The following is a 23,002-nucleotide window of genomic DNA, read 5'->3' as shown; positions in this document are numbered from 1 at the left end:
GCCAAGAGAGAGACTTGTCTTTACCAGGAGCAGCATCATATCCAGAGGTTCAATCTCATCACCCCTCAGGCAGGGTAATCAGCATGGGAACAGCACAGCCATGCCTGTGGCTTGTGGTAGCCCTTAGCTGGCACCCAGCACCTCCATGCTCCTGGACCCACAGAGGCTATGGGGACCTCGGGCTCGATTACTGCCGCACATGAACACAGCAATGTTGTTGTAACAGAGTTGGCTGAAGGGGATGTGTTTGGTGACCATGCAGTTATCCTGCTTTGTGGTAAGCTTCTTTGCTTGTTTGTAAGCTGGCTGTGTACTGTGGCTGTCCAGTGGTTCTGTTTGTTTCCCTGTATTGCTTTATTTTTATTGATGGCCAAGGATTGTGCCTGACGATAGCTTGGTCCTGCATGCTGTCAGCCTGTCACTGCTGAGCTGTGTACAGGCTCTGTTCTCTATGGCTGACCTGGTTGCATCCTGCCAGCCTGTCATCATTTGGGTCTGTATTTCCCTATATGTGGTCTCTGCATTGCCATGGTTTGTTCCTGCCCTTCACCATCCTGCTGCTTTCTCTGCCTCTGTCCTAAGGCAGTCAGTGGTTCTCAGACCACTGCTGTCCTAGGAGATCCACAAATAGTAACTCATACCTCTTTTGTCACTCAGGTTCCCATAACAGCTGGGGATTGCTGGACGAGGGGACAAGTGCCCAGTGCTACCAGGCAGCGACACTTGCAGAGAATATTTATTCATAACCAAATACAGCTGATCAAGCTCCCAAATTCACAAGTTTCCCTCCCTTCCCATACTGAACCTCCATTGCAAACGTGACAGTCACAGGGATCTCAAGCTTTTCCTACATCCCCAAAATATGGTTGTCCCTTTCATCCTTCCAAAATCCCTCAGCCAGATGGGGCTTAGCGAAGATGGTGTTGACCTTGTGACAGTAGCATAACTCTCATGTGGGACTTACTGGTCTTGGCACTGCAATTGTGGGTCTGTGCGGGAGCTGCTGTCAGGTGGGAGCTGCACTGCTGCTGGTGGCAGCATCAGTACTAAAGAGGTTGCCAGGGAAAAGCAGTAAAAAGATGTCAAAAATAATTTAATGATCTGTCAGACTGGGGCTCACTGACGTGCTGCTTGTCACTGAGAAGTCTATCTAGTTTGTCTTCAAAATTATTTTAGTCTTGGCTAAAGTGAATGTGTCTCAGCAGGTGGGATCTGCAAAGCCTTGTGAAAAGCACAGTGCCTTCTTTACTTGAAACAAGCCTATTTTTAACAGAGCAGTTAAATACGGTATTTACAAGTGCTCTGAACTCAGACATCAATATTTCCTCCTTTTCCATTTACCCTGAAACTCAATTTCTTTGTTCCTTCTTGTGCTATGATTCACTCTCAACTAATTGGAGAGCTACCATTTTCCTTTCTTTTTCCTTTCTTTTGCCATCTGGGTCACCTAGTTAGCTCACATACCAGTGGCAGGGTTTTCCCCTTAAGACATTAGCCACACCAGCAAAAACTGTGAAGTGCAAAGATACGTCCATGCAACCACATGAGCCTCTGCCATCTCTGTGACCCCACTTATGTCTGCTAAATCTCCTGTGGTGTCTTGTCCAAATCCTCAGCTGTGATCTCTTCCAGCTGTGTGTTCAACAACCACAATGAGCATCTCATTCTTGGTTGAGACCCTTAGAATCTACACTGGAAGATATTGACGTTAAAATCCCACCTACCAGATGTTCTCCAAAGTGTCCTTCTTTAGGGATATCAAAATCATACATTGTTTCTGATAGACCCCATTCTGAATTTCCCACTTCTCTTGGACCTTTCCACTCTGGTCAGGCGCTGCTCACCTGTGCAGTGATACAACCCACTTCACTTTCCACTTGAGTTTCAATACTGAGCTCTTTGTGTTTATGGGCTTCAAGACTGCTGTGGGATGTTTGGTTCTTGGAGAATGTTTCTGTCACACACTCTGCTCCACAACCAGCAGCAGCCAGGTCTGAGCCTTAGATGTATTTGGCAGAGTGGATCTGCACTAAATACTCTGCTTTAAAAATAGCCTTGATTCATGAAAGCAGGTAAGATCAAAGTAGCAGCAGTCTGAGAGACAGAAGCTGTCAAGACTGATGTGCTTTACAGAAAGCAGCTGTGAAGATGATGGGATTTCTGCCAGTATGGTGAGATCCTCGACTAGCTTGTCCTCCACTGCTCCATTATAGCTCCAGCATAGGAGGCAGGGCTAAGCGAAAATAGCCATTTCCCCCTCTACACTGGCCCCAAAAGGGTTCAGTTTAAAGCTGTGATTTTCACACAGCAAGGTACACCCCCTCAGGAGCCAATAACATGTGGCATAGGGATGTGAGAAGGTGTCCCATCTGCTAAACCCTGCCAGACCTGTCCTGGCTCCGTGCATGAGGCACATACAGCAACCCCAGAGCCAGGAGCCCTGTGAAGATGTCCAGGTGTTTTTGGACAGGGGTTTGAGTCTGTGCAGGGAGGGAAAATGCATAAAAGGAGAAAAAATCACCCCAAGTGGAAATGGGACATCACTAGTTTCAGCTCATTTCTAATTACACCACATGGCGCACTGAGAACACAATAGGTTTTCACTGGGTATCAGGGAAAGGCTAGCAAAACCTGAACTTGTGCTGAGCTCAGGCCAGACGTAGATACACAAAGTCACAGAGAGCAGCCACATACTCCTGTCCTCATGTTGTGTGTCGCAGCAGTTACTGCAGTCGCGTTTCTGTTGGGTTGAGACCACAACTGCTAATGTGAGCGGTGGCACAGCCCTCTGCAACTGCAGCGATACTGCTCTCCGCTTTCCCGCTCCCAGCCCTTTCTGGTTTGGGACCACTGATGTACATGCACCTTTATAGCCTCTTGTATACAAAAATAAAGGAACCTGTCCGGGAGGGCAAAATTATTCTGTACAAAGCTGTGAAATACCCATTTCAACTCCCAAGTGACACTGAGCTTTGTTAGGGCAGCCTGAGAGAGTTGGAACGCTGCCCTCAGGCACTTCTACTTCGACAGCAATGCTATTTGTGCGATCACGATGAGTCTATAAGATTGATGTCTCACCAAGAGGCATGGGAAATGCTGAACCCTAAAGATCCATATGCAGCTTCAGGCAGAAATCTGTACAGAGTAGGTGCTCAATTTAGTGAGTTTTTGTTTAAATGGAGTGTCCTGTGGACAGAACTGTGGAAAAGTCCTCAAAAGAAAATCAGACAGAGAAACAAGTCAGTTCCTGTCCCCCCAAAAAATCTTTACTTCACATTTCTGAGTGCCAGAGATGAGCAGTACTGTACAAATAAAAGATGGAGAAAAAAGAAGAAATACAGTGTATCCAATTAGTCACTATAGACCAGCAGGTAAACATCACAATAAAATGCCCGTCTTGCTTTTCCAGCAGAGTCAGAATGAGAGGAAAGGCTGGATGTGAATTCTCCTTATGGTCTACCAAAGAAAGCCTCGCATTTGTGATTCTAATATAATTCTGTATTCATGCCTTGTGCTCTGCAGTGATAATTAAATCTAACCTCACAGCAACATGTGTCCTGCGAAAATCCTTCAGTCCTAATTATCATCTCTCCCTGACTGGAACTAAAATTATTTTGTAAGAAAGAAATATGTGTTTTATAGGAAAGACAATTTATAAGGAAGACAGGTAGCAAAGACTATATCAGCTGCAATGGACTCTAATACAGACCCAACAATGCTTTATGTCTGTTATATCAATCACAAGGAGATTTAGACTAGACCGAAGCAACAACAGAGTCGGCATTTCTGAAGCACAAACGCACAGCATGGAGAAACAGTAACCAAAGCAGAACAAAGCAAAATACTGCTAAGTAGAAGTAACACCTTGCCTCAGGGACAGAAATCACTTACTTCTTTTTTCTCTGGCTTTTGTAAAGGAGAAGATACAAGTGCTCCAACTCGTGCTGTACTCACAGGCTGCTCTCTAGACACTTCAGGAAGCTGTTAACGGTACCGTGTACAGTCATAAGTGGCGCGAGTTAGGAGAAAGTAGATTGCTCATGACTTCCTCAGGGTCCCCAAGTGTGTCACTTGTAGCTAGGAGCACACTTATAGACAGGAGGCTGACTGGAATACCCCAGCCTTCAAAGTCTTAGTTCTGTCATCACTTGAGAAAGTAATTGTAAAAACACATCTGTGGCAAGGAATAGCCGTGGGGAAGATCCGCTTCTGAAAACACACCGAGAGAGTGACAACAGACAGAAGAAACTATTTACTAGTTCCTCTAAGTAGAGGATAATCAGAAAGGGGAAAAAACAAATGGTCAGGACATGAAAATGTGGAATTAGCAGGAACATAGAAGTAATAATCAGCACTGTGCTGGTGGGTCTGCATCCAAGGGCAGCCCAGGGACTGAGGGCTAAAAGATTTCTACAGAGCAGAGCATGCAGGATATCAGAGTTTCTGCAACATTGCTGCAAAGTCAAAGATTTCAAAAAGCCATCTGAAACAGTCTGTTCTCATTTCTGACCTCTGTATTGCTTTCTGATACAAAATAGTGCCCACACACAGCACTGCTCTTGCACACTGGACTTGATATCAGCCATGCATGGCTGCTGCCCTTTGCAAGTCAGTGGCCCAGCAGCCAGGGTGGCGTTTTAGGAGGGGGCCTGTGAGAAAGGCTGTGCTTCTTGCCCCTCGGTGCCAAACCAGACAGCACAGCTTGGTTTGGGGGCGTTTGAGCCATTGCTTTTTGGTTCCAGGCTCTGTTTAATTTATCCTTCGTGCTGTACCAGTAGGGCTGTAAGACGTGCATAGGTGTAGCTGTGGCACCATGAGCTGATGGAGGAAGCAGAGAAAAGCAACTAAGAGAAAAGAAAGCCTTAACAAGGGAAGTGATTTCTTTCAGATTCTTTCACTTGCACAGGCGTGAGAAGATGCAAGTTCAGCTCTTCTAACTGCCAGACTCCATTTGTGACCAGACGTTTCACCTCTTGGGTTCATGGTCTGGATGTGCAACTTAATCATTGTGCTAACGTGCCATGGAGGGACAAGAGACCAACAAACTGTCCCAAACCCTACTGGCTTGGCCTGCCAGGCTCTGGCAGAGCAATGAGATGCCTGCAGTAGGTGCTTGATCTGTATTTACACAGTGGAGATAATAGCCACTCTGGGTGCCACACATATTGACTTGCATATGTATGAAATGGCTAAATATTTAAATGGATGAGGAACTGTATTAGAGCACAACAGAAGGGAGTCATGACATGAGGGAAAGACCGTTCTGGTGCAGATCATGCTAGAAAAGGCTGAGAATGCCAAAGAAGATGAGGTGGTGGGTTAAACAGCTTCAAGAAGCAGCATAGATTTGCAGGAGTTCCTTAGTGGCAGAGAGCCTTGATACGAAGGAGTGTATGAGCTTTACCAAGTGCCCTAGCTCAGGCTTTAAGTGACAGAGGAAGAACAACCCAGTGTCACATTGCAATCCTTGTTTGTGAGACCTGTTCCACGTGTCATTCCAGATGCTATGTGTGACCCTGAGAAAGTCAGTTATGACCAGATTTGTTATGTTTTCAGGCAACTTCCCAGCCCACTTCCACCAGTTCCTGCCGTGGTGAGGAGCCCATGAGGTTCTGTCAATGCTTGCAGAGTGCTGGGCACTAAGGTAGGACAGGGGGGGACTGGGTGGCAACCTAAGGCAAGCATTTAACTGAGTTTACTTTTGATAGCTGTATCGAAAGTGAAACATTTCCTCTGGAGAATTAAAGAACTGCTTGGCATGTACTTCCATTTTGGGGTGAAAAAGTTACTTTTGTTCAGTTCTGCTGGAGAGGGTTTCTGGGAAAGGGTCTTATTCTGAAGAGCAATTCATTCTCAGAGTCCAGAAGGAAGTGGGAAAGAGGAGGCTGAAGACATCATCTCATCATCTGCAGAGGAGAACAGGTGTGTACAAGATCAGCCTGGCTGGGCATAGTGCTGAGCTCAGTCTGTCCACTGCTCCAAATGCAGGATTTCGTCTTTGCCCTCCTCTGTGTATATATCATACCCATAGCAAGCCATGAAGAAGGATGGGAGTAATGTTTCTGAGATGGCTAGAACAGATTTCTCTATGTAGATGACCATTCTTCATTCAGAGATGTGGGACAGAAGAGAGGACACTGCTCTCTGTCTCAGAGAACTGGGGTTTCTGCAGAGACCAGTGGGCTCCTCTGTGGTATTTTTGATGTATCAGATCACAGTTTTCACTTGTTGCAGTCAACTGTGAAGTCAAATACCTGCCTGATTATGCTCTCTGTGATGCTTACTTGCACACACTGGTATTTGGTTTAGGATATCCAGAGGCACATATGCATTTTTCAACTAGATTTTATGGTGAAACATTGAAAATTGCATGGTCCTCTGTAGAGGAATGGAAGACAACCCATCTCTGTGCCCTTGAATCTTTGGGACAGACCTGAAAAACATTACTATCTAGAGTCACTGCTGCTTCTCTCAGTAATATGGCCCCAATCAACATCACCCACAATCATTGCCCTTGCTAGCTGGAGACAGATGCCAGGATTTCACATTGGAAGACGCTTTCAAAAACTTTTGACAAGATGTTCTGTGACTGGAGATGAAAGCCAAGCTAGCACTTCCGTGGGTGGCAAAAACAAACCAAACACTTCAAGTAAGTTTAGTCTGTGTTCAGTAGATATAATACAAGGAGTACAGCAATATAAATTTTGGCCTGAGTTGTATTGTACTGATGTCATATTCAGGCAGAAAAAAGATCAGATAGAGAACCATTTATAGCAGAAGGCAGAAGCCCTCTGGCCTCTGTCTACATCCAATTGAAGTAAATGGAAATGTTTCTTTGAGCCTCAGTGAGTTTAGTTTGGGCATTTTGACAAGGTTTCTTTCTGCCTTTTGGTTGCTGGGTGCTATTTAGATAGTTGCCTTTAAGGTAGCATGTTTAAGCAAGTTGAACTGCATATAAGTTATCTTCTCTGCCTTCTTAGTCATTTTCCTACTGGGGTACAGCGACTGTCCAAAGAATTAGGGAGGAAAGAGTTCGGCTTTGTTTTAGTTCACTGCTGCATAACACAGACCTTTTTTGGGGATTTTCACAGCACTGCGATAGAGAAAATGCTGGTGCACCATTGACCAGTAAGCAGAAATAACCATGGAAAATGTGGAAATGAGAACAGCTCCCTGAAGTATGTGTCTTTGTAGGAAAAAGCCAAATGTCTGGCTTCTCTTGTTACCAGACATCATGTTGTATGGGGACTGAGCTGCAGACCTATCTGGGGAATGCAGCATGTCCAGGATGGCAAGAAGGACTTTCCTGATCACTGAAGCATTTTGGTTGGGAGAGACTCTCAAGATCATCGAGTCTGTTAACCCAACACTGGCACTAAACCATGTCTCTAAAAACCTCATCTACATGTCTTTTAAACACCTCCAGGGATGGTGACTCCACCACTGCCCTGGGCAGCCTGTTCCAATGCCTGACAACCCTTTCTGTGAAGAATCTTTTTCTAATAACCAATCTGAACCTTCCCTGGCACAACTTGAGGCCATTTTCTCTCCTCCTATCACTTGCTATTTGTAGGAAGAGAGCAACCTTCTCCATCCCTCCATGCTACAACCTGCTTTCAGGTAGTTGCAGACAGCAATAAGGTCTCCCCTCAGCCTCCTTTTCTCCAGGCTGAACATCCCCAGTTCCCTCAACTGCTCCTCATCAGACTTGTGCTCCAGGCCCCTCACCAGCTTCGTTACTGATAAAAGCAAACCAGAAAAATGCTCAAGAGCCTTTCCAGGACAGCAATGGCCAGAGTGGAGCTAAAAAGCATTGAGAGCTGAAGTCTGCTGAGCTCTGTGTCCCTCTGACCAAGCACAGCATGGAAGTCTATCCCTGTACAAGTCCTCCTGCACTGATATGCTACATGATTATGCCTAATAAAGTGTCTCAGTAGCTTGTGGTTCAAACTTGTTTGATCTGAGATAGTAGATGGTTGATGCTGTTGATCTGAGACAGGGACAAAAACCAACTGTGATATTTTTTGCAGTTGATATCAGGATCAATCACAGATAGGATACCTCAAGATAGATAGTATGGGATGAGCTCTGTGCTAAAACCAAAGCTCAGCTTCCTCCCAGCAACTGCCTGCCTGCCGTGTCTTCCCTTTACACATGCAGTGCAGCTCTGCTCCACCCCAGCAATCAGGCCAGTTGGGTGGCAAAACCATTTTGCTGAGCTTGGCACAGAGCTCACACGGCTTTCTGGCTTCCCATTCATGTCCAGTTCATAGCATGCAGTCTGCAGGGAATGCAGAAACCTTCCTGTTCTGCTGCTGGAAATGAAATGCAGAAGTGTCAGCTGCTGAAATTTTTGATGCATTTGCTTTTCTACATGTAGTGCGTGCTGGGCTATCACAGGGCAGGATGACACAATCAGATTCCTTTTGGTTTGTCAGGTTGCATAAATGCCTGCATCTCACATCTGCTCTTGAAGGTCCTCTTGCTTTTGTTTTGCCTGTTTTTCTGAATGGTGTGTAGAAATTTGGTCATTCTCAGTTTTCACTGACGCGGTGATGTACTGTGTCTTTCAGGGGTGGAAATCCATTAAGTCAAATATGTGACTGATCATGCCCTGAACCAGGAAAGGTCTCTCACCTTGAAGATAAAAGCCTTATGATGTTTGACAGTCCTATCCCTTCATGCACTGAGATTAATATCTACACTGGCAAGAGCTCCCTGGCATAGTGCAGCTGGTGGTCACACGGTGCATCTGAGAGACCTTTGACTCTACTGACTTCTCTGGGGCAACGGCAGATTTGTCTTCTGTCTGGTAAGAGTAAAAAAGTGGCAGTCTGTATGTTGGGGTCCTTGGAGTGAGGTATACATCTATATTTTATCTAACAGGAGACTGTGTACCCACAGCCCAAGCTGAGACTGGTCCATGCTGCAACAACAGATTTGACTCCACACTTCAAACTTAATCTCTGAACATGCATGTCCCCAGACATGCCAACTCATCCACGTCATTCTTTTGTTCAGCTCAAACTGCCAGAATAAAAAGCTACTGAAAACTACAAATAGACTTAGGTAGCAGATGCCAATCACTGCCGTGCTGCATCACCGGCTCAGCTCTGCCGCTCAGTGTAGCTGGGGTTGTAGCCTTTTAATGGATGTGTCTTGCTTTTTTTTTTTTAAATAAAAACTTCTCCTTGTACTAGGAAACTATAACACCCACAGAGTTTAAAAGGTTACAGTTGTTAGTGCAGGAGGGAGGAAAAGGGTGCGGTTCAAAAAGCACATGTTTCTGATTTTTTTTACAACCTTGAATTAGCAGCAGCGGTGGGTCAACACCTGAAGTCGGTTTAACCTTTTCCAACTCTGAGGGAAGAACCAATTGCACATCTATAGCGTGGTCTACACTCCTGAGCAACCAGTTTTATCCTGTGGTACAAATATGTAGAAATTCAAGCTGGTTTTGCACCTTCTACACACAGCATTTTACTTTCAAGTCTCACTTTGTTTTTTAACTTGGAAGGCTTCCATAAAAGAGCCAAAAGCTGATGAAATTGCAGTATTTAAGAATGCATTAAGAAGGTGATTTACTGAGGAGAAGCAACTTTTTAATGTGGCTACCCAGAGCTCTGTGCTGCTGCCTGGTTCTTTTGCTTTTGGATGTTATACCTCAGGTTAATACAAAAACTGTGTCAACCATGGAAACAAAGTCATAAAGTTTGTCCTGTCATTCAAAATCGCCAGTGGGGTGAATGGCTGAAGGACTGGGAATCGGCATACACAGAGAAAGTCACCATCGCTGGAGGTGTTTAAAAGTAATTTAGACAAGGTTCTTAGGGACTTGGTTTAGTGCTGGAGTTAGGTTATGGTTGGACTCGATGATCCCGAGGGTCTCTTCCAACTGAGATGATTCTATGATTCTAAGTGCTTTGGACAAACCTGGGTTTTGGATCAACCAAACCCCACCCAAACACCTCCACCACATACGCAAAATTCTTTTTACTCCTATTCTTTTTCCCTTAGTCTGCAATGGTCTGCTTTGCACCTGGGCTTGGCCAAGCTGATGCAGCAGAGATTCAAAGGGCTCTGGTGTTTACATTGCATCCTCTTGGTATGGTCAGGGGGCCTGGCTGCAAAGAACCCAATGGTCTGCCTTGGAGACCGCACTAAGCCGTCAGAAGGTGAATGGATTTAGGAAGCTTGTGCTCTGCTGTGGGAAACTGCCATCGAAGTGGCAGGTGACCATGGGTTACCCCGGCACGTCTGCATGGACTTCATTGCTGACGGGCACCTTAGAGGAGTGCCGCAGACAGGAAAGCAGGAAACGTTTTGCAGAGCAGAGATAACATGGAAAATAACAGTCTGTAAGTGGTTTGATTTACTGATTCGTGTGTACAGGAGCTGCAATGTAAGCATCTCAGGAAAAGGAAATGGGACAGAGGAGGAATGGGAGGAAAAAGGCAGGACAACAACAAAACAGGTTGGCAGATTTCATTTAGGACAGGACTTAATGTCCTGGGTTTTCTACTGAGCACAATATGTTGTGAAGATCTGTGGTCACACATGAACACTGGGGTTGTGAGTCCTTTGTTTCGAAAGGAACTGTCTGAATTTATTTAAACTGCATCATCTTGGGATTCTCCTGCACCAGGAGTTCCCCCTTGTATACACCTGGAATCACCCTGTGCGTGCTGACTTTTACCTAGAGCAAACCAGTCCCTGAACCACTGATCTGAACTTCAGCACCTCTGTGCAATGGAGAAGTGGTTGAGATCAGCCGTGTGCTGGTAGGGTTGTCACCCCTGTGCTCCATTTCTCAGATTTTCTCAAAAGCCCCTTTTGCAGAAGGACCTCAGTGGTCTGTGTGACTTCATGTGAGTCAAACCCCCCACATGACGTGAGCCTCAGCAAGCAATGGGAGGCACACCTCCTGCCAGGAGCACATTATCTCCATGAGAGCATCAGGGAGAACCTGTCTGCACAACTTATTTTTTTGAGTCTTTCCCAGACATTTTGTGATCTACCTGACTGCACCTCAATGGAGGAGCTCACAGAGCTGCACAAGCTCTACTTTACAATTACTCTTTTATTCATTTTGCTTTACATTCTTTGTGTCACTGGCCTCCGCTGGGGAAACTGAGGCTCATGTGTGGGTGATGATCTGGGTGATGATACTACTCTGCAGTAGCCAGGCCATGGAACCACCTGCTGCAGAGTTGGATGGTGAACACTGCTGCCTTTCTTGAGGCATCTTCTCTGAGTCTTGAGGGAAGCTGGTATACGTGAAAGGCCCTTCCAGTCTCTGCTGCTATATTGTCATGTTTTGGACAAAGTGCCTGATGAAGGTATGACATTCAGCCTTCAATTAAAGTGAAAAATTTAGTGGGGTACATATCTTGAGAGATTTGCTTCAACTTTTCTCAAATGAATTCCTGGATACAGTCTGAAAAATTAAGTATGGTCTTCCTTGAGATTTCTAGATATGTATATACACTGAGGGGAAAAACTCCAAGTTTTTTACCCTCCTTTCCCACCAGTTTTTCAGATCCTCATAAAGATGGAACCGACAACAAAAACTCTACTGGAATTCACCCTTGAAAACACTGACACTTGAGCTCTGGCACAATTTTCTCAGTATAAGTAGATCTTCCTATGAATTTGTCTTCCTATAAACACCTGGGATTTTGGCTTGTGCTCAGCAGTTTCCATTCACTTAAACAATGAATGTACAACATAATTTTCCAAACACTATTTCCATGTCCAGCTTGGTGATGGGAATGTACTTTTTTGGAAAGCAACCATACTAATTGGAAAGATTCTTGAACATGAAAATATGTCTCTTCCACCATCTTTTCTTCTGGCACTATAGCAGCTTCAAACATTGTGTAAACAGCTACCCATGGAAAGATACGTGGTGTATCTTTACCTGGTGCTGGTGTAGTACAGACATATTTTAACACATGAGACTGGAGATGGGAAGTCTGTCTGCCCTGCAGTCTGTGGTGTCTGAGAGTGATACCCAAGTTAGCTTTTCTAGAGCAAGTTTGCGGAGTGGAAGCAGGTGGACCTTGACACCACAAAGCTCTTCGTACTCCAGGTTACGCAGATGTGGGTTGTTTTTGCATGAAAATTCAGTGCAGGCAAACCTGCAGGCTCCAAAGTTTTAAGAAATGCAAATAATTGTCGGCCAGCTTTGGTAGAGTACTTGGCCAAATAATGGGAAGGAAACAGATGCAACTCAATTCTGGACTGATCTTTTGGGCTCTTTTCATTAATCTGATCTCAGTCTGAGTTTTTGTTTTCTCTATTTAAAAAGACAGCTGTGATGTCCACTTCCTTTGAAGATATTTTGAGATGAAGTGGCTAAAGATACTGTATGAGACCCAGGTATTATAATAAATTAAAAAATGTATAGATACCTACATGTAATGAGCATGCACAAAATTCACAGAACTCTAGAGAACCAAATGTCAAGACTACTCCTGACCTGACTGGGCAGAAGTGTCACGGTGTGCTGTGCCATCACGGCTCAGATCCCAGGGAAACAGAACCCAGCTTGGAAGGAGAAAGGCAGGTCTCAGTCCACTTGCATCCTGGAGCTTCAGCTTATGGAATATGTACAACAGATTTATGGGTGTAAATAAAGCATGTCTTCCTGGGCTCCAAAGTACTAGATAGCCAAAAAAAACCACTAGTACAAGCACACCTGTAAAATCTGAGCTCCATTTCTCTGCAATTGCCCTTTCTGGTCCCATCACCTCGGGTGACATCCCAGCACTTTCAGAAGCAGGAGGCAAGAGCTGTGAGGACAAACGAAGAAAGAAGATGGTCTGGAAAGGATGCAGTGTCTTTGCTCTGCTTGATTTCAATATGCTTGAGATGCCCAGATGTCTGCAGACAGATGAACATGAGTATCTGCAGGTACCTGTAGGAGCAGCCATTGACATTCTATTAATACATGTTTTTTGGATGCCCTAGAGAAACCTGACACAATATTACTACAGCCAGGCAGTCCTTTTGCTCAGGACTTCTTTAAAGACCAAGAAAGCAGCAGCCACAGCAGAAGTGTTGCTGATCAGCCTCTTGTTACCCACCTCAGGAGGTTCTTGTTTCATACATTTTGCATTGTGTGGAAACAGGCGCCTGTGCTCTCAGTTTGCTCCCCTGCAGACCTCCTGAAACAGCCACTTGGGCCAGCAGTTTCTGCTGAGCCCAGTATGCAATATTTTTATTTGCACTGTTGCAGTTGATACCATGCTGTATGGACCAAACGCCCTCTCTTACAGACACATGCAACACCAGCATGAAGGGAAACCAGAATGCTGTCAGCTGCCATTTCACATAGCATCTAAATAACTGCTCAAGGGCACAGTTCCAGGAGGCAGGGCAAGCCAGCATCACAGTCCACCTCTGTCCAAAGGAGAAGGCCCAGCTCTCCTTGAAAAATAAACAATACGATCGTTTTATGTCATTTTAATGAGAAGAATTGGCCCAACCAAGGCTCTGACAGATACCAGAGATGGTACAAAGGTCGTTGGCAGCAAACTGCTGTGTTGGCTCAGCTGCCTGCAGAGCTGCAGCTTATATCAGTCTGAAGCCTGTGCTTAAAAATCTTTATGAATTTAGCTCTTATTACTAGACCTGAGCTATGGACTTAGATCTGGGCTACTTTAGTAAGTGGATCTCTGTTAGAACAGCATCAGGGTCCCAGTAGCTGTTCATATTAGCACATGGCAGCACAACTTAAAAAATGCTTTGCTTCTGTCTGCTTACTGGTGAAATAACAGCCATGGATGTTTCACCTAATTGTGTTGCTTTGAAATTTTATTAAAAGAAGTATTTAATAAAATAAAACTATTTTAATTATGTAAAATAAATTTTTAAATAAAATGCACATGGCAGATACCAGGCCTCTTTCCCTCGAAAGCTTCTTAATAATTCAAAGGCATAAAAAAGGGAGGAAAGAATTAAGACTGGCCTATTATTTATAAAAACAATGTCTTCTGGTGTTTCCTGTGATTGTTCTGTGGTTCCCCTATAGTGGTTTGTTGTAGCAAATTATGAGCGTGTCATGGCGATCTAAAATTTGTGTACCTATTCCTAGTAATAATGTTTTCTATTAGGATACCATCTTTTATCTCCCTGTCACAGGGCGCCTTACTGGAGACATCAGTGGTAGGACAACAAAACAGCAGTTAATCATTTTAGGACACAAAAATCTGTTTGTAAAATGCTAGCAGCATGCTGGTATTTACTCTTCAAAGTCTAATCCATTATTTGGGAATGAAGAGAAACACTCTCTTACAGTTAAAAACCTTATCACACTCAATCACAAAATCAAATGAAAAGCTGTATTCAAATGCAACATGCTTTATAAGGTGAATTATTACCTCATTGAATAAGAAATTCAAAATAGTCTAAAATGAAAAATCAGATTCTATCTGCTCTTGGTCTCATTTTGGTATACACCAGATTACAATAGTCCCTACTTCCATGTCTGCTATTGAATTTCAGTTCACTTTATTTTAGCATATATAAGGGGAGTCGATTTACAGTATAACTAAAGGGAATTTCCAGATGGAATGGAGTTAGTACATACAACTCTGAGCTTTTCTTCTAAGATTTGGTTTTTTTCCTGAGAAGGGAAAAACAAAACAACAGTTCCCTTTAACTGGTGCTTTTTCATCTGCCTGTGTAGGTGGTATGTTGAAATAATAGTTTGGTGGAGATTAAAGAAGTTTGACTGCTATGTAACTTCCATCAGAAGGGGGAACCCCAGCTCTCTACTGAGCATGTGCAACTAGGCATGCATACTGCTTTTTAAGGGTTCAAAATGGAAAACAGCCAAAACAATCTCCTTGTCCTAAAACCTCCCTTAGATACGCAGTATGTGCAAAAGTGGGCCAGGTCCTGGGCTGGGGAGGTTTCTGCTGTCACTGGTGTGTGGTTGCCAAGCCTGGCTCTGAGTCTCACCCCCGTTTCACCCTCTTGCTCTGTGTTGAGTCTGAAGGTGTCCCGCTGGGCTAAAGCATCTCCTGCAGAGATGTGCAGCCTTGCTCTGGAGATGCAAAGAACAGAGACCTCAGCAGTCCCCATCTGTGTTTGGTCACTTCCCATGGTATTTTATCCTGGTTGTCAAAGAGCATGGCTGAAAACTGTCTTCTTTCTTCCAGGCTCAGTGTGTCTGGACTCAGCAGAAGCCGGTGCATCATTTATATTTAAGGAATAAATCTGTTCAATATGTAAGTAACACATCTATTTCAACCTTCTAACCTAAAGTAAAACAGTCTTTAGTTCCTGTTATTTCCTTCCATGTAAATTCAAGGTACAAAAAAAGGCATAACTACCGGAAGCCGTTCTTAGTAGAACAACAGACACTTAACATGAACCCCCCTTTCAGTTTAGCCCAAATCTAACCCACAATCTGTTTCCTCTCCTTAGAAACCATGCTTTTTAGCACCTGTGTCCCTTAGATACCCTCATCTGAGTCTTCCCATGTGCCCAGAGCAGGGCACTGAAGCACCTAATCCTGGTGTGGATTCAAAAATGTGCTGAAATCGTGGTCCTTCTCCCCAGGAGTCTCAGAATGGCAGATCTGCACTGTGGACAACCACCTCACATCAACAGGTCCTTCCAGAATATACTGCTGCACACAGGATTTACTTTTAAAATCCTATTATTATCTTTAGTATATTGCAATCCAGCAGCTGTAGTCCTTGACTCCCCCATCCAATGACAGGTACCAGTCTGTGCCTGTCAGTTCCTATGAGGATCTTGGATGCCCTGGGTAAAAGATGCGATGTAGAGAGGAGGGGTGGAAGACAGTGAGGTCTCTACCTCTCCTACCAAAAGCAGGCCAATTATATGGAAAATACATTTAAGTTTCGGAAGAAAAGTGATTGGGGAACTGGCCTGGTGACTGGGGAACTTGGCTCTCAGAAGGAAGTACCAGTCCCTGCTGCCAGGGCTATTTTTGTCTTTTAACAGAGAGCTGGAGTGAATCTAATGGAGAAAAAGTCCTGATAGCTGTGTCCAAAACACAACTGTTGCCCACGCAATCTGCCAAAGGTCATGCTCATGGCCAGACCTGTGCTGGCCAGGCTGTAGTAATAGCTAGGAAATCAAGAAACAAGTCTTTTGTGCAAATATTTGTGCAATTAGCCTGCACATGGTCACAGGAGACTGAGAAGTGATTTAATGTGATGAAAAAAAAAAACAAAGCAAATAAAAGACTGAAAAGCAGAGAGAGCCCTGAACTTCATTGCAGGGAGTTGGACTAGAGGACCTTTGAAGTTCCCTTCCAACCCAAACTATTCTATGATTCACACAGAATGATGTTTGCTGTGGTTTTTGAGCTGTTGCAGGTAGTTCATAGTTTCTTTTTTTTTCAGATTGCTTTGAAGAATGCACACATGGGAAGTGTGTGGACAAGATAAGACAAAAAGAGTGGTATACTGAAGGACCAAACGTCTGTCTAGCTGGAGAGCTGATGTCCAGTGGTGGCTCAGAGCAGTCCCTGGGGGAAAGCAGTGCAACAGAGCCAGCACATGGAATCCTCTCCCACAGCCTCTCCCTGAGTCCATGAGTCTGCAGGTCAGGGGCTGTTTCAGCATTGATCTCTCTACTGCTATGCATGAATGTGCAAAGATAAAATCATTTCCCTAAGTCTCTGCCTACATGTAACACTATATACACACTCTCAGTTGCTTTATTTCCTTATGTTGTAGGACCGTACTGGGACCCTATGCTGTGGTCATTAATTTGTATTCATTTCTCCAGCTCTCACATCAGTCATGAGGTGATTTTCAGTGTTCAACAGGACATGTTTTTGCTTCCTGGTACAGCATCCAATGCCTTGGAAAACTCTGAATTCATTATGTCTGGGCCAGACTCATAAAGGCTGGAACTCAGCCTGGCAAATAAACCTTGTTGTTCCTTGAAAGATGTTTACTAGCATTTGCGACTCTCCCACCTTGAGCTCACAGTTTGCATCTGTCACTTCTGTTTGACTGTACTTGCTCAGTTTGTCCTCTTTACCCTTTTGGAGTATTGATGCACTATGAGCACTTCTTCACATGGAAGTGGGAGAGAGATCAACTTATGTCTTTCATAAATACTAATTAGACAGAATGCTCATTTTAAATATTTTTCCTTAGTAGATCTTGTTTATCATCCTCCTGATGCAACTGAGCAAAAAAGTCCGTCAGCAGCCCCATGTTATACATGCACACAATCTGTCTTCTTTGTGAATACAGAAAAATATTTATTAAATAATCTCCTTTCTTAAATTACTGTTAATTTTACTACCTCTCTCTAATGACAGCCCTGCAGTATTGTTAAGCTACTTTTGTTCTTAGTAGATGTTAAAATACTTTCTTTGCTTTGTTCTGAGGTGTTTGCAGATGGTTCTCATTTCACTTACTCATTTTTCACACTTAGTTACTTTTATTTCATATTAATTGGCAGCCATTTCCCCCTTTCACATCTGTGATAAGTTGCTTTCCTGTTTCACACTGTCACTGAACCAGGATGAGATTTTTAGTGTGATTTTTGTACTCTTGACTTGGAAATCCTGACTTTTTGACCATCTGATAAACTCTTCATCAAATGACTCAACTTTCATTCAGATTTTTCTACCCACATTTTTTCTGCCAACGAATCTGGATAGTAACTTTAGACAAGTTAGAGACCTTACCTTTTTATTGCTGAGTGTTTAGGTCAGTCAACACTACAAATAGTCAGGTCACAATCATGATGGTTGGTTTTCAGAGAGCAACAACCAGCAATTAGTTCACCATGGTACGTTGTAATGAATGAACTGACCTTGGGTGTCGTACCTGATGTGTTAAAGAATTCACCTGTATCACCTAAATGCTATTTTTCTATTGGCTGTGTACATCTCTAGCATATGTCTCCCACTCTGAAGCCCTCTGTGCATACAGAATTTTTCTTTCCACAAATTGACTGAGAGTTTAATGACTAATGGGTTTAAGGAATGTCTTATCCTGCTTTTTTGTTTCTGACTCTGTCTGATGATCTATAGCAGATCATTCTGCAGATATTCCTCCTCTGCTGCTCAGCATCTCATAGATCTGACTTATCACCTCACAAGCTGATATGACGATATAGAGAACCACCACCACTCTGCCTTTCGTAATCAACAGCTTTATTACAGTAATCGGGAAAGTCATCTCATCAGGGTCCCATGGCATTAGTTACGTCAAGTTCCTTCACAAGTAACAAAACTTCCTGTTCCTCTCAATTGTTATTGACCTTTCTAGCACCAATACAAATGACTGTGGTTCTTGTTTTTTCTCATGCCGTCTTGCTGAGTAGCTGTCTGCATTCGGAGTTGCATGACACTCACTTTCCTTAAAATCAGGAGACAAACAAAAACAAACTGGTTGTCTCATACCCATTGTGCTGGCCACCTACAGCTTATTCCAAAAGTTGTTCTATTTTGCCTTGATATGTCAGGATATCAGTCAAATACAGATCTTTCATTTTCTGTTCAGGCTGTTATTTCATGTCAGCTCTAGCTGGATGAAAACATGAAAGACCTGGATTTTCATAAGAAAATATTTAGTTTTAGGAGGTTGCGAGATCAGTTTTGCTGATCTGTCAGTGTTCACATGGGCGTTGACAGGTGAGACTGACTCTAAACTGCTATTGCAGCAATAAAAAATGGAACATCATCTGTAATGTCTGGGTCAAGGGAAGGTGCTTGTGAGACAGGCTGTTGTGGTGGGGGTGAGGGAAGAGAGTGCGAGACCGAAATGGCAAGTGAGTATGTATTTGAGAAAGTGAGAAACATCATGAGCCACAGTGTATCCCATGTTGGGAGCTGCTGCAATATGTGGCAGGACCACACAGTGCCCAGCAACACAGTCCCAGCTCCCAATTCCCACCTCCTGCCCCATAGCAGGGTGGCCAGGTTCTCCCAGGACTTGCCCAGGTGGAGGGGATGTCCTTGCTCCTGGTCACAGAGACTAGAATGGGTTGAAAGAATATAAATCTTGAGCCCAATGAAGGCACCTTCTCCATAAAGGCAGAGGGCTACCAAGGCAGGTAGATGCTACAATCCCATGTAGTGTGAGGAGGGTTGGAGGAAGCCTCCCAAGAGAGGTAAGTAATGTAAGGATGGAAAAGAGTCATCGTTTTGTCAAGTCTATTAAGTCAGGGCAGGTCTTGAAGGCATTACAGTCAGAATAGGCGCAAAAAAGAAAAGACAGGAAGTGTTCGTTGGTGCAGGGAGAGCATGGGGGTTTCTGTAGCAGTTGCATTTTGAATAGGAAGTCAGGGGAGAAGAATTTGTGGTGTTGAAGGTAAGGGATGGTGAGGAAGATGTGGGAAAGAGATTTTACTGTGAGCAAGATGAGAAAAACCCCAGAGTCTGGTGATGCTGTCAGCAAAGGCAGGAGGGGCTTGGAACTGCAGGGAGAGGCTTTAAAGTTGGGGTAGGGGATGGGATGGTCGAGGTACAGTCCCATTTAGCCACATAATTAGCGGTGCGGCTACCGTATTTTACCTGTATTTTCACCAATTTGCAGGGAGAGAATAAGAAGACAGGAGAAGAAAAGGAGAGTGAATTTGGCATGAATGTGGAGGAGGCAGTTAGCAGGAGTGAGAATGGGTCTAAAAGAAAGGGTTATTGTGGGAAGAGCTGGTGAGAGGTCAGACTAACAATACAGATGATAATATCCTTCTCAGAAAAATGGTTTCTGTAGTAAGAAATAAGAACAAGTTTGCCAGGGGAGGGACTCTGGCAAATGGTGATCTCTGCAAAGCCTGCAGACATGGCTTGTAGTACAGACACCAAGGGGTTAAAGTCCAGCTCCTGGAGCAGACAGGGCTGAAGGTTCACCAGGGAGGATCTGGGTGAAGTCAGCTGTACCACCACCAGGTCTGTTAGCTTCTTCTCAGAGATGGAAGCATAAGGAGAAGCTCAGGAGCAGAGCGTGGGCAGATGAGCAGGCAGCATCAGTTCTCCTGAGAGGTGGAGCATGAAGCCACCACTTTTCTGAAATGATACTTGGCTATAAGGGAGCTGAGAACAGCAGCCCAAAATAGGGAAAAAGACTGGAGACCTATTCTAGGGATTTAAGGAAGAGAACCCTGGAGTTCCCACCGGGGCAAGCAGGGAGGGGATCCAGTGGTGACCCAGAGCATCACTGGGTTTTCCCTCTGTCCCTTGGACTGGTGGTACCTCGGTGCCTTCCCATTGACTCAAAAAATTTCCTCAGTCTGTGCTGGAAGTCCTCTCTCTGCATGCATCAAAACTGCTTTGCGGGTTTTTTTTGGGGGGGCAGGAAGTGTGTCAAAATGTAAATGAGGCTTTCTAACTCTTCTCTGACTGTCTGTCTGACTGGGAAATAGAGTCAGTCCCTGGGAAAGCATGTGTCAGAGCAGGAACTGGTTTGCCTGTCTGTTTGCCTACTTGTCTGTCCCCAGACATGACCTCCTAGATGGCTGGACAGCTGGCTAGAGGTGCAGAATTGCAACTGCTAGAGCCAGGGCTGTCACTGCCTGGCCACCCCACCAGGGTCACAACTCCAGGTCCAGAAGCTGACATGAGAGATGATCTGAATGCAGTCCTGGTTTTGATAGGAAAGGTAATGTTTAATTCTTAAAAGTAAAAATTTTAACTTTTACTTTTTAAAAGCAGAAGTTTTACTCTAGTTCTTAACTGCTTTGCTACTTCTGTACTGCTCATGGATAGTTGCTGCAGCCCCTCTCTCAGATGCGGGTCCCTTCTTTCCTTGTGGACACACATTTGGTTCCACGTATCTGAAGGATGGAGCTTGGACACCCATGGGCAGAGGAGTAAAACTCTGCCTGTGAAACCACCGGGGAAGAAGCCTCATGCTGGGCCAGGAGCAGCTCAACAGAGCTCCCTGCTGCTGGTACCAAGCTGCTTTTTAATTTTCTGCTTGGATATTTATTACGGAGACCTTGGTGAGCAGCCCATGCACGCTCTCTGTGCGTCAGTGCTTAGATGGTGCTCATTTATGTTTTGCCTGTGTTGTGTTAGGCTGGGTACCTCGATAACTATCTTCAAACACATGTTGCCCGTGCCGAAATCTTCTTGTTCTTGCATGACTGAAGAGAGCTCGCATGCTTTCATGCAGAGGACAAAGAGGTGGCGCAAAAAAGCCACCGCAATTTAGTGATCTGAAGAGAACCTTGCAAAGCTTATGCAGTCAGGGACACCTGCTTGCTTTATTTTTTTCTTTTTCTGGGTCACTCATCATAAAACTATTTGAGTTACTCATGGATATAGAAAATTATCAAAGAGTTTAAAAGAGGCAAATTCAGACATGCCTTGGCTGTGCAGGCTGCACATCCAGCCTCTTTGCTCGAAGAAGGAATGTAGCTCTTTCCATGTTGAAAAAAATAACATGAGTAAGATGTAGTGCATTTGAATAATAAAGAAACCCAGTCTGGGCCCCATTGAGTGTTATAGCAAGACTCAGCTTGTAACATGAGGCTTCAAAGTATGTTGTACCTCTAACTGGTAGGTCCGAACCTCTCAAACCAGGGGAATTCAGAAACGGCCCAGGCTGACTCTACAGATACTGGTCGGCAGAAGGGATGTCATCCTCAGGGTATGGGGCATGACTCTGTTCTCACTGTTATGCTAAGCTGTTCTCCTGCTCTGCTCCCCACAGCTGTAGCTCCTCTTGGATACCTGGTTTTGGAAACTGCTGGTCTTGGAAACTGCTCAGAATTGGCAGGGAAAACATCTGAGAAAACCATGGGTACAATGAGCAAAGCTGGGGAGGCCCTTGTGAGCATGGGAGCACAAAAGTGGGATACAGAGGAAAGGTTTCACATGCTTCTGTGGTTGTCACTTGAGCCAATGATGACAAAAATGTCAGGAAGAGGAGTGCCAGCATTTAGACTTTGAGACAATTGTAATTCTGCCCAGGTGCTTTGAAAATTCTGGGTAACACTTGGATTCACTGCTTGGGACATAACTTTTTTCATTAGTGTTTTGGAGAATACCAAAATATAATGGACACAACATAAAAAAAACCCCACGAAGCTGCAAATGATTATAGGAGGCCACTTTCAGCTGCCATTAAAAGGTTTTTGAACAGATGTTCCTCACCCCTGGAGAACAGTAGCTTCAGCTAAGTGACACTGGTCATATTAAAAATGTGGACCTGTGGGGACTCCATCTCCAAGACTGGAGACTGTTCCCCTGGCCCAGGGATGAGCTTAAAATCATAACCATGCATTGTCTTCCTGTGGTTTATCCTAGGTTTTTCTATACACAGCTGGTAGGTGGTCTTATCCCACCTAACATTTTATAGAGACTTGATTTTTGCCAACTCAATTGGTGTATTTTTCCCTGAATCACCAACATAAATAAATAAATTGATAAATAACATTCCTGCATCCCAAAAGCAAATCAGTTATTCATGGTGCTTCCTGGGTACATAAGCTCTGGAGCAGTGACATTTAGGAGGCTGTGGATCAGCTGCTTTGCAGTGTCGTGAAAATTTCATGCTCACTTGGCAAGGAAGTTGGTGAGTTAGGCAAACGAGCTCTTGTGCCGTCTGCTTGACCTGGATGCGAACACACACAGTTTCAGATTACTGATGTGGGTGTAAAGCTCGGAGAGAGAGAGAGACCCAAGTGCTTTTAGGCCTTTGACATCCACATCCGAGGGGACTGAGTTTCAGATGTACAACACCCTCAGGGATATTTTTCTTTTAATTTCAGCCCTGGTGATGCTCAAATGTACCAAACTTACAGGTGGATTCTTGGCTTCTAAATGCAAGAGTTCGAGTAATGCACAGAACATCCATCTGAGATTAACTTCAAAGCTCTGCTAGGACTCGGTCCCACTGCTGGCCACTCCTGCTCCAGCCAGCAGCACTGTCCCACAACTGTCTGTCATCTGATCTCTGAAGGGTGGCCGGAGGGGGCAGAAAACAGGAAAGAGAAACTCTGTCAACTAGTTGCTGAAATTTTAAAGTGTCAAAAAAGCCAGGAGTGGGGA

The 23,002-nt window shown here is 44.4% G+C and overlaps 1 protein-coding gene across 3 annotated transcripts in view; it reads right to left on the bottom strand.

The window, feature by feature from the left end:
* Positions 1-23,002, bottom strand: part of GPR132 (G protein-coupled receptor 132) — an 85,896-nt gene that overhangs the window by 13,910 nt on the left and 48,984 nt on the right. The window contains exon 1 of one of the 3 annotated variants that reach the window (XM_021292743.2): positions 3,892-4,476. The exons of 1 other annotated variant lie outside the window; for it this stretch is intronic. The gene's annotated coding sequence lies outside the window, so the exon portion shown is untranslated. Of the gene's footprint in view, positions 1-3,891; positions 4,477-23,002 lie in introns of those variants that run through there. One more of the 3 variants, XM_065063295.1, reaches the window with a different exon arrangement.

This window comes from Columba livia, chromosome 5, assembly GCF_036013475.1.
Source record: "Columba livia isolate bColLiv1 breed racing homer chromosome 5, bColLiv1.pat.W.v2, whole genome shotgun sequence".
Classification (NCBI taxonomy): domain Eukaryota; kingdom Metazoa; phylum Chordata; class Aves; order Columbiformes; family Columbidae; genus Columba; species Columba livia.
Note: the sequence above shows the minus strand (reverse complement) of the source record. Positions and strands in the feature narration are given on the sequence as shown.